This window comes from Rousettus aegyptiacus, unplaced genomic scaffold (assembly GCF_014176215.1).
Source record: "Rousettus aegyptiacus isolate mRouAeg1 unplaced genomic scaffold, mRouAeg1.p scaffold_m13_p_2, whole genome shotgun sequence".
NCBI classification, from domain to species: Eukaryota; Metazoa; Chordata; class Mammalia; order Chiroptera; family Pteropodidae; genus Rousettus; species Rousettus aegyptiacus.
In genome coordinates, this window is record NW_023416295.1 from 121,361,802 (window position 1) to 121,375,381 (window position 13,580).

Sequence of the window (13,580 nt, forward strand, 5' to 3'; positions counted from 1 at the left end):
CAGCTCCTCATGTGAAATTCAAAAGAATGTTTTTTTTCAGATGAATTTAGAGTAACAATGAGAAGAAAGTATATTAATACTATCTCACATCTTGAAAAGTAATGATGCATGTAGAAGCATTTTAAAATATCAACTGATGTATTTCTTATTCTCAGTAATTCCTAGTTTTTCCAAGTTGCCTGCAACATTTCTCATAGTATGGAAATCACCATACATTGCTCTGTGAGTGTTTAGGGAAGGAAATAAGAGGAGGAAAAGAGAGAGGAGATGCAAATCAGTCATTGTTCAGTTTGAATTTTAAAACAGAGCTAAATTCATAGCAGATAAAAAGTATCAAATCCAAAGAATGTTTGATTTGCAAATGCCAGGATCTTGGAAGAAAAAAAAGAAAATTTTAGGTATTCTAAAACTTGGGTTTGTGTTTCAAGAGCAAATCTTGGCCGATATAAGGAACAGAGCTTATTACACCTTGGATCACAGAGTGGAAGAGGATTTTGCATTTAAAGACTGAAGAATTTGCCTACTTAATAAGAAAATTTTCTAGAAAGTCGAAGGAGTTTGGAGAGGGTTCAGAGAAATGATCAACAAAGTTAGGTCTTAGTGTGGGGGTCTTCCTTTTAGACCACCACATTTTAAGTTTGAAACCACAAGACAGAAGAAATAGAAATTTCAGATATACTTGGAAATTCAAAAGTAGAAGAAGGTCGTACCCCATTTCCAGCTTGGAATTCTAGAAGGAAGTGGCTTTATAGAGCAGCACTAGACAGACTAACAATTGAAAACAATAAGAACATATATGATATCGCAGTGTGTTTAAACAGAGAAAATCTGAGATGTCCCACTGTGCTTGACTTCCTATGAGTATAGAGGAGACTAAAAAAAAAAAAAAAAAAAGTTTCTGCATGCCCAAGGGGGATAAAAGTCACAGAAGAATCTTAGAAAAAGGCCAGGCATCCAAGCTTCCTGAAGGGTAGAGAATTCCAAAGTATAGAGATTTAAGAATGAACAGTCAAGATGGAGACAGATGATGGATGTGAATAAGTCTAAAAGGATGGGCAGTATCAACAAGAGAGAAGGACCAAAGAAAGTTAAAACGTTGAGTGTATCTCCCTCACGCCTCAACTCTGAAGCCATCCCCATGCCTTGCCTGTGACAGGAAAACAGAGTACCAGCTAGAAAACTATTGATCTCAGCATAGAATGAAGAAAAGATAATCATATCCTAGAAATAACATAGGTCTGCTAAAGTATAAATTTTTAAAAGATAAAATCATGAGTGTCATAGAAATATAAAGTAAACACATGCTAAAGTTTTATTCAACTTATTAATTAATGAGGGAGCCAGGAAGATGTTCAAATTTGTACAGGGTGAATTTGAAGAATAATACGTAGGCAGTCAGGAATGCTCAACCAAATTTGCCAATAGATGCAAGATTGATTATTATCCTATTGGATCATAAAATGCAATGATTGGTATTATCTTTTCTATATGGCAGAAATCAACTACATTTCTATTGAACCAAATTCATTCGCATTGTTATGGATAAGAATTGCTTGTATTATTATCAATTTCTACAAGTTACCTTCTTAAGAGTTTTAAAGTAGGATAGTCAATAAAAAGTCAACTTAAGGTGCATGCAATGACAGGCCTACTACTCAACTGAAAGGACTCCCAGAAATCCTTTTGCCTATTTTTAAGTCATGGACAATTCCTCAGCTGAAGCTAGTAAGAACTCATGACAGATGATCTTCTACTGATACTGGAAAATTATGTAAGCCCCCAAAGACATTAGATTACCACAGGCAGAAGTAGAGAAGAAGAGAACTGTGAGGCCCGAGGGGAAAAAGAGGCATTAGGCTAAGAAACTAAATTTTAAACTAGAATTGACTTGTAACTTGGGGTTAGTCAGGTTAAGTTTCTTACCTTCAGCAGAAAGAGCATTTTAGAGCTACGTTATATCTGGTTTTATCAGGATAAAGATGATTACATTTTTCTGGCTTTGTGTTTTCATGTAGTAACAGTTATGCTTGTGGCTGTTCCCCACACTTTGATTCTCTCTTTCTGAAGAGAAAAGGTATATAAATTGCTTGGCTCACTCCTGGGATTTTTGTGTTTGGTATATGCCTCTTCTCAAAAGGGGTGCGCTCTAGACTGCCCTGCGCCATGCAGAAAGCTGTCTGTCCATGAGGGAGGTGCCTGTAGTTGGACAAGTCTGTCACATTTAAGCCCATTGGGGCTGTACATCTGAGCCGCCTAATCTGAAACATCAGTTATGAAACTAATATTTTGTTTCTCATATATCTGAATCATTCTTATGTCTCAATTATTTCTAAAGACAAGGGAGGCAGAGAAGCATTATTTATTTATCCAAAAACCCAATTACATTTTTACTTAGTCAAGTTTGAGACTGAGACACTCAAAGTAAAAGATTTTGATACAAGAATTCCAATGTTTAGTTAATAACTGGGGGGCAGAAGACCCCCCCACCAGGAAAAAAATAGCTATTCTCCTAAATGTCAAATCACCTCAAATGTTTTCCTATTCTTATTTTGTCTTCTTTGGCATTTAATAATTACAATCATCGCCTTTTTTAGAATGTCTCTCTTCCTTCAGCTTCTTTGGCATGAAAAAAGGAAAGAAATAATAAAATATTATTTGATAAAGTTTACTTAGATCTTAGGAAAACAAAAATGACTAAGAGATGGACCCTCTCTCCATGGGTTTCTATGTCATACGAGATGACGTGTGAAATAGACATATAAAAAATAAAGACTATATACTAAAATGTGTGCCATGAGAGTGGTAAGAGAAGGCTAATTTTGTTCTTGAATGTCTAGTTTTCTATGAATTTTCTTTCTTCTAATTATTTAGTTTTGATATTTTAGTATATAAGCCTTTCCTAGGAAAAAATTTAGTAGGTATTTTATAAAACTTGTCTTAAAAATACTAAGGGGCATTATGACAGAGAAAACCTTGCAATATAAAATATAAATGATATTCTACCTCACACATCCTTCAAAGACTCACATCAAATGACCTATTTTTAATCCTTTAAAATACAAGGTAAAAACTGGCAAAAGGTTACATATAATTAAATGATATTACAATCAATTCTGTTAATTTTAAGCCACCATCAATGCGTATAGCACTTCAAATTAACTCATAAAGTCATAGTTAATAAAAGTATTTTTTACATTTGCATTGTGAAAACAAATATTCTCATACATATGTATTGGTTCAATTATTAAATTGGAAAAGTAAATTATGATATCTTAGACCATATTGTGAATGACTATGTCCTCACTGTTCTTCCACTTGTTTATGTACAATTATATTTCAAAATATTTGTTGTTTTGGACTCACTCTCCAATCGCAGCTTTATTTCAATGATTAAGATGCTTCTGTTACCCAAAGTTGTATTTTCCTCTAAGAAACATCATTGAGATTACAAAATTTATTTTGACTAATGCTAAAATATTAAATATTTATGCATATGTATGAATATCTTAGAAATAATAGCATATATACTACTACATAATAATAATATTTCCTAGATGTTCTGTAATTTGATTTGGATTTCCTTTGGTCCAAGAGTTCATTGAGAAGGAGTTTTTATTTGTTTAGTTTTATTTAAATTCAATTGGTTAGGTTACTTGGCTTTCTGGTTCTGTTATTAATTTCTGGTTTAAATGCATAATAATCAGAGAATGTTGTTTTACTATTTTTATTTTTGTTATTACTTTTATATCATTACTTTAGACCACTCAGTCTGGTGGTCTATGGTGGTTTAGATTTCATATATGGGTATACGAAAGGGTGTATTTTCTGTTGTTAAAATATAGGTTTGATAGATATCAATTAGCTATAACTTATTAAAAATGTTATTTAATCTTTTATATCTTTAATTTTTATCTATTTAATTCATGACAGGCTAAGAGAATTTACTTAATTCTCCTACTACTTTATATTTCTATTAATTTTTTATCTATCTCCTAAGTTTGCTTTATGAATTTTTCCTTCTTTCCAGACTTTTGCTGGGCAGAAAGTTTACTGCAGTCCATATCTATCTTCAGATAATTTGGAAGGTGTAGATTTTTCTTTCTTTTTTATTGGTTTGCTTAATTTTTAACAAGCATACTTAATTATAAAAGTTTTTAACAATGCATTATTTTCTATTGCTGAATAAAAAATTACCACAAAGTTAATGACTTAATGCAATATAGTAGCTCTCAGTTCTGTAGGTCAGACCTGGCATGGTTCTCTGCTTAGAGTCTCACAAGACAAAGTCAAGATGTTGACCACCCTAGGCTCTTGTTTGAAGGTCTGAGGGAAGAATCAGCTTCCTGGTCTATTCAGGTTGTTGACTGATATCAGTTCCTTGCAGTTGTGGAACTGAGGTCTTCATTTCCTTTCTGGCTGTCAGTGAGGGCTTCTCACTGCTCCTAGAAGCTGCCTGCATTTCTTCTCATGTGGCTCCCTACTTTTTTAAGCCAGCAAAAGCACACTGAAACTCCCATGTGTTTATAATCTCTCTGACTTCTGCTTCCAACCAGAGAAATCCTTCTAAATGTAAGAGCCCATGTAACTAGATCAGGCCCAACCTGGATAATATCCCCATTTTAAGGTCAATACTACAATATAACATGACACAATCACGGGAGTGGTAAGTGGCATATTCACAGCTTCCAGGGATTAGGGATGGACATCTTTGAGGGACCATTTTAGAAATTCTGCTATGACACAAAACATCTAAATTTATGCTGTATTTCTGACCTTCCTCTAAACGTGTTTACACCCTAGTCCATCAAACCTATTAAAGACCCCATCCCTTATACAATTTTTGTTTTCCAGAGTATTATTTTACCTTTTTTATTAAACACATAAGCGTAAGTCTGACATTGTTCTATAAACAATAACTATTCAAATTTATTGACTTAAGTTTACTGTGTCCTTTTCTTGACAATTTACTTCTTTTCCTGCTTAAGTACATTCTGTAACAGTTTTCTGAAGAGGGACTGTGGGTAGAAACTCTAAAAGTTTATGTGCTTGAAAATGTCTTTAATGTGCTTCTAAAATCATTTAGTTCCATATTAGTTTCAGATTGACAAATATTTTCCCTCAGTATGTTGAAAAAGCATTCTTTCATTGTTTCTCAATCTATTGCTGAATGGAAATTTTCTGTCAGTCTGGTAAAAGAAAGTCTTCATCTGTATTATTTTACCAATTTGACTATCCTGTTCATCTGTATTTATGATAGTTCATTCTGACATATCCTTTCTTATTAATAACAAGGAAAATAAGTGAGCTATTAAATTTATTGTATGTGAGTCCTTGAGAGGAGGTTTGAATATAAGGCTCATTTCACCAATATGGCTCCAATTATGTTACTAGCTTTGAAACCATAAGGAGGTTGAATAAAAATCCATAAGCAGGATGATCTCTCTGTGATCATTGTTATTCTCAAAATTCATCATTTATTTACTTTGAGGAAAACAACAGAAAGCTTTTTTTTTTATTATTATTTTTTGGCCAGGATGTTCATAAATGCTAGAATGTTTCATTGAAAATCAGAAAACATCTTTAGACAATATCCTTTTTTATTTCGTGTATATGTTTTTTCTGTTTCTCAGGGGGAAAGTAGAGAAAATATTTGACAATATTCTTCTTGGAGTAAAATCTTGACATATTTACTTCTCTTTAAATATTAATGGTTTCTAATTTTAAAAAAATAGAATATTAAAAGAAAATAATTTGCAATGAAGAGAGTTGCCAGAAGAGACAATAATTAATATAATGTTGCCTTTCCATAGTATGCTGTGTGTGTTTTTTATTAAATTTATTGGGGTGTTATTGGTTAATAAAATTATATAAGTTTCAAATGTATAATTCAATGATACATTATCTGTATATTGCATTGTGTGTTCACCACCCAAAGTCAAATCTCCTGTCACTATATATTCGACCCCCTTTACTTTTTTCTACTTCTCCCTTTCCCCCGTTTTCCTCTGGTAATCACTAAACCGTTGTCTGTGTCTATGAGTTTTTGTTTGTTTGTCTTGTTTGTTTGTTGCTTTTGGTTTTATGTCAACAAGTAGTAACAAGTCTTGGGGAGGTTGTGCAGGGAAAGGAAGCCTCATACACTGCCAGCAGGAATGTCAATTGGTACAGTCACTGTGGAAAACAGTGTGGAGCTTCCTCAAAAAATTAAGAATAGAATGACCATACAACCCAGCAATCCCTCTTCTGGTTATCTACCCCCAAAATTCAAAAACATAGTCCTCTTTTTTGACAAAATAACTTTCTGTATGGTTTAGGCTAACAGAGACAGTCTTATTAGGAGGAAACAGTATGACTTGCAATTTCCTAGAGATAAAAAGCACAGTAAGACAAAAATTCCAGGCACAAAATACTTATTAGAGTTATTTAAAATGGTATACTTTCCCAAAATCAGTTTCTTAGGGCACATGAAGTTCTGGGTTTAACACCATCACGAAAAGGCGTCAGCTACCTATTTGCTTCAATATACTATATTAGGATATCAAAAAAGGGTGGGAATTTAGAAAAGAACCAGAATTGAAAGAAACAAGGATGATGTTGACAATGGGAAGTAATTTTCGGCATCAAAACTTGGAAGAAAATAGGATGAAACTAGAAAAATATTTTTGCACAGCATAATGGTAACCTTAACATTTGAAAGTACATGAAAAGAAAATGCTCACCCAAGCCTTGGTGTAGTGGAGTCAGACATGTAGGGATGGACTGACCATAGTTTCCCAGTCTCCAGAACTTCTAGAGGTCAAATAGATAGAGTGGCCCAAGGCTTCTACCCTAAATTACATTGTTAGTATAACCTACCTGCATTGGGAGAGGGAAGAGAAGGAGGAGAGGAGGAGAAGAAATAACTGTTCAAATAAATATGAGGACTTGTTATGAAACCATAATAATAAGTACAGGTTTGGTCTAGGAATAAACATCCTGGAAAATTCACTAAATAAATTGTGGCATGTTCATTGAATGGATAGTAAACTACAGTTAAGATGAATGAATTATAGCCTATTTAACAACAAGGATGAATATTGAAAGTACAATATAGAATGGCAAAAAACAAATTACATAGAATTATACATGATACTAGATACTTAAAAAATCAAGGAAAACTAAACAGTATGCTGTTGGCAGGATATATATATATATACACACTTTTTTTTTTCAAAATGAAAGAACATAAAACAGTATTAGCTATGATAGGCAGGAGGGTGAGGGAAGGGAAAAACATACAGGTAAATGCAAAGTGTTTTACTTCTTAAGTAACACTATAAGTTCATGGTAATGATTCTGTTTGTCTGATTTATAACTTTAGATACATATTACTTATGTTGTTTCATATGTATTAGCAAATGTTACATAATATAAATATACTACTTATTTGCAGCTGTAAGAGAAAGGAGGCTTGGAAGAGAATTGAGAACAGCAAATATAGATGGGTATTTTTGCTGTAAGGGAAAGAAGAGAAATGGAATAACAACTATGAGATTTATGAGGTCAAGGGGAAATTTTGTTTTAAGATTGGAGATATTATAGAATATTAGTAAAGTGATGGGAAGAAGCTAGTAGAGAGGAGAAATCTGATGATTCCAGAAGCAAAATCCATATGTAGATCAGGAGGAGAACAGATCTAGAGAATTGGCGAAAAATTTGGGAAATTGACAGCATAAAAGTAGAGGCAGAATATGAGACTATGGCTGCAGTTAAATCAATAGAGAGAGTGATGTTAATTGTTCTTCTGATTTATATCCATTTCTTATGTGAAATAAGAATGAAGATCATCAAGTGAGAGTGAGGATGGGTAGAGAGTGATGGGTAATTAAAATAAAAGAAGGTGTGAAAGATTCGTCTTGCCAAGCAGGAGACTAAATTAACTTGGTAAATATATTAGGGTTGCTGGGCATCGCAAACCCCTTGAGGTTTGTAACTATAAATGTAAAATGAAACCAGTCAGCACCATTTTGATTTTCCTCAGTCAACTTCAGCTGCTCTGATACAGGAACGAAACTGCATGTAACCAAAAGCACAATATTTTTTTGAAGAGGGGGCAAGAAGTATAAATGCAAAAGAATTAATTAAACTACCAGGCTATGGAATCTAAAATAAGGGAAAAGCAAGGACCCAGAGAATGATGATAGACAAGTAAAGTTGGCAGGTTAAAGGACTGGAGGCTCTCGTGGTGTGTAAGAATTGTTTATTCAACAAATGATGTTGGAATAACTGGCTAGCCATTGCAAGAGGGTAGTAGAATTCCTAAATCATTTCTTACATGAAAAGAAATTAAAAATGAAGTAAACATTTAACAGTTAAAAATATATATAATCTAACAAGAAAAATTAATATACATAACAACTATAATTTTAATTTTTGGAAAGCCTTTTAAACATGTCATTGAAGAAAATATTTGATAACTATGACTAGAGGAAAACTAAAAATTTCTGTATTGTGTAAATATGTACATATGGTAAATATGTATATATGTGTGTATATAATGCTTTCCATTAATAACAAAAAAAATTTCCAAAAGAAACCGATTGAAAGATACAAATAAGCAACATACCAAAAAAAATCCACAAAAAGTTAGAAATATTTGAAAAGATATACAACCTCACTAGAAACTAAGTAAATATAAATTAAATTTAAAGGCAAATTAAATGATAAGGTCAATGATAAACTCAAGAAAATAGCATAAATACATAGAGATCTATAAATCAAAAAGAAAATTAGAAATACTATAATAGATGGATCAAAAATGCGAGTAGCTAATTTTCAATAGAAGAAATATAATTAGATGTTTATGAAAATATTTAACTTCATTATTAATCAAGTCAATAAACATTAAAACAGTTAAGTATTCATTTATCAAATCTGAAAAGATTATTTTTTTGATGCTATAAACTTTTTATTGAAGTATAGTTGACATATAACAGATTAGTTTTAGGTGTATAATATAATGCCTTAATATTTGCACAGAGATTTTCTTTTTAGTGAAGAGAATCCATGTCCATAAAAGTGTGGAAAATGGGCACTGTCATGCATGGCTGATTAAGCTGTAATTATTATACACTGTATAATCAGAGGGAAATACTGTGATTTGATAATAAGATTAATATTTTATATAATTTTAGACCCAGTAATTCTACTTCTAAAAATTTAGCTTTATCTATTGATTAGCAGTATTGTATGTACTGAGCAGGGGAGAGTAGAGAGGGTCAGTGAGAAATCTAGGAGGCCAAAATTTTTCAAAAAAAAGAAAAGGGTAACAAAATAAATAAATTAGGTGCATCAATAGGATGGAGAACTATGAAGACATAAAACTGATGATATAGAAGAATATTCAATGACATAGAGAAAAGTTCATGGGATGTTGTAAATTTGAAAAATCAGATTATAATATATAACATAGCCTAATTTTAGCTTTATGTAAGATACACAAACACTTAAAAAGAATTGGAAAGGCATAAGCAAATGAAAATTGTGATTATTTGTGGATGCTGGGAGTAGTATGAAATATTTGAAATTTTCTTCAATCTTTCTGTTTCCAAAGTTTTATATTATTCTAAGCAGAAAAATATAGCTATTATAAATCAATGCATATAGCTTTCTTTTTTCCCTTGTTGTTCATAACTACAGTAAAAATAATGTTAAACATATGTTCCATGTGGCTGAGTACACTAAGCTATCATTCCGTTATGGTAAAATAAATCCATACAGAATTCAGTTGTGTAAAGCAGCTTTCTAAAATGCTGCATGGCAGGCAGAGAGCCTCATTGAAAAGTTAGCTAAATTCTTGACAAGATAGACTGGCTTTCCAAATACAAAGTTAAACAGAGATCCTGAAAAACTGTAAAAGTCTTCTTCAAACATCACTTACATGTTAGTTCTTTCTTTTTAATACTGTGTTCCATGTAAGAATGAATAAAGAGCGTCACATGTCCGTTTGATTGAAGGTTCTAGAGAAATTGTAATGATGATAGTCTATAGCTATTTTATCTTATTGACTTAGTGTGTAATTGGAGGACATTTTCAGATAAAAGTCTGTTCATAAATACTAAGGTAAAGCTCTAAATATTTCAAGCTTATTCTATTTTACATTCATATCTTAAAAATATTTGGGGAAATTAAACCTTAGAGATTCTCACCCATACACTGATTATGGTCCAATAGATTTAACCTTTTCTTACACAACATATCTGCTTTATCCAGGGATAAATTAATTGTAAATATGTAATTATCACCATGAAAATCCTAATAGAAAGTAAAATGCAACATATTCCTTATTAATCATGGTCCTCCCCAGAGATAAGAAAAGAAGCTTTCAGAAAACTTTGAAGCATCTGGCAAGTGTGTGTGTGAGGTGGTAGAGAGGAGAGGTGGGAAAAGTAGATGAAAAATGGAAATAAAATCTATTTCTTCAAAACTAACCTGTTGAACCTCAAGAAGAAGAAAAGGAGAAGCAGAAAATATAGAAAACATTAGTTTATTTACAAAAATAGTATCTACAGTAGATAAACAAAACATGATAGTATCACAATTTCTAATGTTAGCATCTTTCAAACAATACAAACTTTTTCTCTTGTGGGGAAAAAAAAAGGGGATTAATGAATAAACAGACTCAGTTATGCCAGCTTGATGAAGGAATGTGCCTTGATGATTATCAAATTCTAGATATAATGTCAAAGCTACTGCGTATGAATATACAGATTTCAAATAATTATTAACTCATCAAAACAAGTCTCAAACTAAATGTTTCAAATGAGTTTAAATTTAAAAAAACATTTGAACACCTGAAACCAATGTAATATTGAATGTCAACTATAATTGAAAAATTTAAAAAATAAAAACAAATGAAAAAATTTAAAAACATTTAAATTAAATCAACCATATAATTTTTAAATGTAAACATTTTCTGAGCATATGACATAAATAGTAACAAATTTGGGAATCTTTTCCTTTGGAGTGATTTTTCTACAAATGCTGTATTGACTGACTTAGGAAAGATTTTTCTTTATTAAAAAGAAGAGACGAGATTTTACTTTTTCATCAACATATATTAAGATACTTAAGATTTTGTTGAACATGGTAGCCTCTCTTCAATGCCATAGCTCTAGATTCTAACATGCAAGCCTTTTTTTAATCTCACAAGAGAATAAAACTTCTAAAATAGGACCAAATACTGTTCTCATTTTTCATTTGACCCTATAGAGAAATAATATAATAAAGACCTGATATTATTCCATGTTTGACATGCAACATTGTTTAGATTACAGTGATGTGTGTGTGTGTGTGTGTGTGTGTGTATGTGTGTGTGTGTTCAAAACAATCATTCACTGGATAACTTTAAAAATAAAATATACATTTACCTGTCTAGGGTTAGCAAGGTAGAAGAAGGATGACTAGAACCATTTAAGACCCTCTCAGATATAAATGCTGACTCTTGTTTTCACAGAAATACTAGAGAAATGTATGCGATCAAAGGTGGTTCCTCAAGGACTCTTCCCTAATTTATTCAGTCACCATGCACTTTCTAAATTTTACTTTCCTTCAGCTTTCAAAATTTGGTTTCTATTAAAACATTTGTTAATTCTTTTTGCAAATATGTGTTAAGTGCTTGTGATGCATACAGGAGGTAGTACGGCATAGAGGTTAGAATCCAGGCCTCAACTTCAAATGGACTCACGGGTGATTCATCTCAGCCACTGGGCCTTGACTTTGGTTTAGTTGCTTAACCTCGCTAACCTTTGTTTTAGTCATCTGTAAAGTAGGATAATAATTAGTGCATTCCAATATAGTTTATTTAATAAAAATTAATTTTAAAATAACTTTAAAAATAAAGATTAAATAAAGTAATAAATTTAAAGCTCTTAGTTCATGAATTAAGAGCTCAGTGGATGTTGGTAAATGTTAATGCTATTTATTGTTATTGCTATTACTACTACTGCTATTATTGTCCTGTACTTGTTTACTAAAGAGGAAACCAAAAATACAGATTAAGCAGATCCTACAGAACATCCTAGTCCTAAGGGAGAACATTCTATATACAGGTGAAATGTTAAATAACTAACCAAGTAGCCCATATGAGTCAGTAATATCCAGGAACATGAGGCTCACAGGTGTCAGCACAGTGTAATGGTTAAGACTGCAAACTCTGCTGGAATTAATTGCTTCTATTTAAATCTTGGTTCTCTGATCATCTGATGCTGGTTATTTATCCTCTTGGTGCCTCTGTGTCCTCAAATGTAAAAGGAAATAATAAGAGTACATATCTAAAATGCTCATTGAGAGTATTAAATGAAGTAATACTTGTATAACACTTCTGACGACGCCTGTTACAAAATGTTTAATAAATATTAGTGATTATTACATGCTTCTTTGTATCCAGGTCAAGACCTAGAATACTGATGTGCCACAGATATTTTTTGATTTCCTAAAAGTAATGGTATGACTATAGCCCTGTAACTGTAGTGTTATTAATCTAGAAATGAAGGAGAAGGGATCATTACAGATTATAGAATAAAATGGATGCTCTTGCAGATAGCCAATTTCTTCCAATTTTCTCACTAATCGGCAGTTTAAGAAAGGAAGACATTGAATAGCATTATAAAATACTATATAAAGTAATATGATAAACTAAATGTAGACAATTTACATTGGGGCATCCCTGCCCCTAAGAGAGTAGGTTAAACTTGACTCAAACCCTTAACTTCTTAAGTTTAGTAGTGGTCCCCAAGTGCTCTAGAATTCCAACTACCTTTACTCAGTGTTCTTAAAACTGTATCCATTGTCCTGTGACATGTTCCTCACTATTCCAAGGGGAAAATAAAAGGATGGAGGTTTTCCGTAGTCAAATAACTTTTGGAAACATTGATAAACAAAATTAAGCAGGTTTCTCAGATTTTTTTTTTATGTATAAAAGAGAAGAGAATGAGTGAATACACAGCACTTCCCCCAATGTATTTAACCATGGAACTCTTTTCTCATAGAAAATCTACCAATATCTTCTATTGCACAGAAAGGAATTAGGGATATGCTACTTTAAATGGATGAAAAAATCTTAGTGGCAAAAGAATAGGTAACGTGGAGGATATTTACCTGTTTTTAAAAGGTAGAATTAATGTTTTAAATCCCAAGAAATGCCAGGATCTTAACCAGTCACATAGTTCTTGTAGCAACTACATTGTGTTTTACCACTAAGATTTTACAGATGAAGCATTTGAAGCTCAAAGATTAAAACAAAGTCACACAGCTAGTAAGTAAAGAAGGAAGAAGCTTCCACTAATTGAAATACTTCTTTGACATCTGGAATTACAGACTGGGAGAAAAACTGGCAAACGAGAGGGAAAGATGACTCCAGTATATGTATGCATCCCTTTCATATTTTTTTTTATCATTTCGCCACCCTCCCCCATTTCAAAAAAAAAAAGTATATTAAACTGAAATTTACTGAGAGAAAGAGGGGGAAAGTAGTAAGTCTTAGTAATATAAGAAGTACAGAGTGAAAAAAAAGTGCTCAAAGAAAAAGCACAAGATGCCAT